The following is a 4,639-nucleotide window of genomic DNA, read 5'->3' on the forward strand; positions in this document are numbered from 1 at the left end:
GGAATAATAATAGAATTTTATCAGTATGTTAAAGACAAAATTAAGAAAGAGATGAGAATACAAATTACTAAACAAGAATCATAGAAATATTTTCATTTTGAAGAAGAGATAGTAGAACACATGTAAAGAAAAATAGTGAAGGTCAAACATCTTATGTTGGTAAGTTTACTCTTCTGTACTGAATTTTTATTTTATGCCTCATGGTGTTTAACGTATACATTTTAAAACAATTTAACTATCACTCTTCAAGCAGATTTCTATAATTGTTAATGAAAGACACAATTTCTTAGGAGAAGCACAATACTTAGCAAACTGCTAAGAAATCAAAGTAAAACTTAAAGCAGACGCTATCAAACTTCCACAGACCCTCAAACTTCCAGTGGCCTCCAAGCTCACCTTTGTCTTCTTTCTCCATTTTTCTTGGACTAATTAGTCACAATCCTTCATTGGTGGCCAGAATGTCTTCCTGTATATGAGTGAAAAGTAAGACAAAGCTTGCTGTATGAAGTTATGGTGCACTCTTGGTGATGGAAATGGGGGGCAAAAAGGGCGGTGGATGTCTGATTCAATGTATTCATGACAATTCAAACGTTTGAAAACTAATGCATGTTCCTGCACTTCACACAGATGGACCTTTTCTGGGGAGGTCAGCGTGCTGTCCTGTTCACCACCATGAACCTCAAGGGGAAAGGTACACTTTGCTTCTCAAACGTTCTTGTGTGGGTTACTAATGAAAATATTATCTAATTTTAAGAGGGTTTAGATTTACCGGTATACAAGTCATCTCATTTTTTATCTGTGAAGGAAATGCTCAAGGTTAATAGAATGATTCGCTGATCATCATCTGGTGACTCTTCCTAGCTTTAAATTTGCCAAAGCCGAAGAATGTTTATAGTGTATAATTGCAGGTCATGGAGGCACTCCTAGTGTTTCTTCCTTAGAGAACAGTCCTTGTGTTCATGTCCAGTGCACAGGATGGAGCTCAGAACAAGAAGACATCTTGCACAAAAAGCCACAATGCTGGGTTTGAGCACTTCTAGGCCAAAAGGCAATGTGTGCTATTTGTCAGGACTTCACATGATCAAAAATAACATTTTATCTACTCTCCTATATTATATTTTGACCAACTTGAGTCAACCTAATGAAACTTTCAGTTCTAAAGTCATAATTCAGAAATAGTGGCCGAGGTGCAACATATGCTTCTTTCATAGTATTATTCAAATTTTGATCAGGTTAAGTAACTGTTGTTACTTCCTTAGCCGCTTTGAATAAAAAAATGTAAAGTATTGGTTCTCTCTAGGACAACAGTAAGCTCTACAGAGTCTGTGGCCCATAGCTGCTCATGTGGGCCCTGTGGCACAGGTGCCACAGAGATCCAGAGGTGAACACGGGGTGAGGAGAGCAAGTGCAAGGACCACAGTGTGGGCAGCTGCTCCTCCATTGGTTCATGCTTGGACTCAGAAAAATCATTTTACTTTTCTGAACTTGAGTTTCAATATATGTGGCAATTATCACAAAACCTCATTCAACCTTCCAGGATTGTTCTAAAGCTTAAATTTAGAAAAAAGAGATCTATTGTTATTAGCAAAGTGCAACTCAATTGCATGGTGTTATTATTGTGTGTTAGTGGATCCAGGCAACGGCCTTAATTCTATGTTAGGATGCTCCTTATACCCTGTATCATCTACCAAGCATTTCTACTTTTATGTTTTCAAACATAAAGATGAAACACAGATTAAACACACTGTTCCCATTTTATGGTAAAATGTTCATATCTATCAAAAAATTAAAAACTTACAAAACCCTTAGAAAAACAAAACTTTCTGTTGATCAGCTGCTGAATTTTCAAGCATATTCAAAAATTTTAATATGCTTTAGCAGATTTGAATCAGAATTAATTTAATATCCAAGTATTTGCCTATTACTTCTAGGAGTAAAATTAAAATGTAACTTCCCTATAGAAGCACAGTGGCAGGTGTTGGTTCTTTCTTTTCTGAGATAAGACCGAAGTCGTGTGTGAGAGGCAGTTCAGAGAGACAAGGCTTGTGATACCTTTGGAGGATGGCTTGTGATGACCTTAACAAATTGACCATTCCAGATTCTTGTGATTTTATTGAGCAGGATACTTCCTTCTACTAGTTGTGTCAACCCTGGTCCTGTGCAGGAACGTGGCCTCTAATCGCATATGCCATGATAGCTCCAGATGCCATTACAGCGTCCATTACCTGTATCATGAGGCAGTCTACATGGGTCAGACCATGTACTTCCATGCTTTAGACATGTTCCTAGAATTTGTAAGTATTGCACCTTTTCTTTCTTCCCAGATGCACTTATTCTAATGATGCCTGGCCTAGAATACAAGATAAACTAAAGGAATTAAGCAACTAAACATTGAATGACATATCATTAATATATTTTAAGTGGGTTATCTATAGGACTGGCAATGTCAGAAGTTGCTAACTAGAACCTTTCACAGTTCAGCATATTAATATGGTCTTACTTTTTATACCTCATTTTTATAATTTTCTGCTGGATTAAGACCAAGATAAAGCAAGGCCTATATAAGAAGAAATGTGACTTTTGTATCTGACAAGGTCAGACTACTGGACTCTATTGGATTATTTTGCTGAATTCATGCACCTACAATAATTAAATGGCAATGGAGTACTCATCTCTGACCAAACTAAACAAAAAAGGACCATTTTGTATCTGTATATACAAAATAGTTGGGATAGATATACAGCTACGTTCTCTTAATTCAATGAGAAGAAAGATTTCTACTAATAGTGTTTGGACAGGATATCATGTCTGCATCTTTTACTATGAATAACCACTACGAAGACAACAATATGCAATGTATTAATTATTGAAATTGTCCTACTAATCAGTTTTGAAACTGTCTCATTGCTATTTGTTTCTCAATAAAATTAATAAAACAAACATATCCACTGAATTGTAATAGGACAGAAAATTTGAAATTTAAAATGTGTCTAAAAACACTTTTGTATGAGCAGTAGTATGTGGTTAGTAATAAAGTGTATCATTTATAAATACAGTAAAATAACATTAGAAACTGTACAAAATTGCATTAAACAAAGTAATAGGAATTCAATGAGGGTTACTATAATGCATCATGCTACAATACTCCTTCACTATTTCTTGGTTTGACTTTCGTGGACTCACCATTTTGCAGTTTTTTAAAAACTATTAATCTAGATGATTTATAACAGAGCTTTTGCTATATAGCAGAATTTTGCAGTACTGTACATATACATATGTTGTTAAAATTACATAGGTTTAAGAGTTTAGAAAATGATTAAGAACATTAAGGTGTAAAATATATATAAATATAATATCACTATTTAGCTGCTTTTCACTTATTGCAGGGGTGTCTGGAATCTGCCCTCTGCAATGAGTGAGGAAGCACTGTATTTCCAAATTTGTTATTTAGGTTACTAAATATAAACCTGCAAATTGGTTAAGAAAACACATAAAAACAACAACAAGAATTGTATAAGAAATGTTTTAAAAAGTAAGAATACAAAAAAAAATAAGCATTAACAGTAAGTGAGGGGCCAGGGAGATTGCTCAGTAGAATAATACTTGCCTGGGGGGCCTGCCCCTTAGCTCAGTTCTTTAAGTGGCTGCTTCAACAAAGCAGTCAGGCTGAGGTTGCTGTGGTTCGATGATCCCCACAACTCAAGCCAGCCAAACCTGCCCTGAAGGTATTCAGAGCAATAATAATAATAATAATAATAATAATAATAATAATAATAATAAAATACTTGCCTGGCAAGTGCAAGGGCCTGAGTTCAATCCCTGGTTCCATAAAAAAAATGGATAACAGTAAGTGAGGCAGGTGTCTGGGGAGAGAGCTCAGAGGTGTAGTTGCCTGTATGGCAAGTGCAAAGTCCTGAGTTTGATCCCTGGTGGAAAAAAAAAAAGTAAGTTGGACATATAGATCTCTAGTTACCCATAATCAAAATAAATCTATGCCCAGACAAATAATAATCACGCTTCCACAAGTTAAGCAAGAGAATGCTGTTAGAGAGAAGAAGATCACCTATAATGGAAAGCCCATTAGAATCATGGCAGATTTCTCAACACAGTCCATGAAATAAAAAAGGGAATATTCTATGAAATCTCATCTTATAAAAGGATTAATGATCTTTAAATTCCAATAGGACATGTGATTTCTACTTTTTGAATCACCTGACAAGGGCTATTGAGTAGGGTGTGAAAGGCACTGCTTTCTTGCTCCTGCACAGAGGAGCAGTCCCTGGGTATTCTTCTGGGAGTGCGCAGCAGACATCTGTGAGAGGAGAAGGCTGGGCCATGAATTGGGTGGGCTAAATAGGTTCAACTAAACCTGACATCATTCCATACATAAAAGTGCCAAATTAAAGCGTTTATTATTTATTTATTTATTTATTTATTTATTTATTTATTTATTGGCAGAACCGGGGATTGAACTCACACCCTTGCGCTTGCTAGGCAAGTGCTTATTCTACTGAGCTATCTCCCTGGCCCCTTTGATATCCTTTAGAAGTCCCTAAATGCTTGAGTAATTTGTTCATAGATTTTCAGAGTGGAGTTTATAATTGGAAGAAATAGGCCAGCTGTGAAGAGGACAGAATTC

This window comes from Octodon degus, unplaced genomic scaffold, assembly GCF_000260255.1.
Source record: "Octodon degus isolate 3935 unplaced genomic scaffold, OctDeg1.0 scaffold00325, whole genome shotgun sequence".
NCBI lineage: Eukaryota > Metazoa > Chordata > Mammalia > Rodentia > Octodontidae > Octodon > Octodon degus.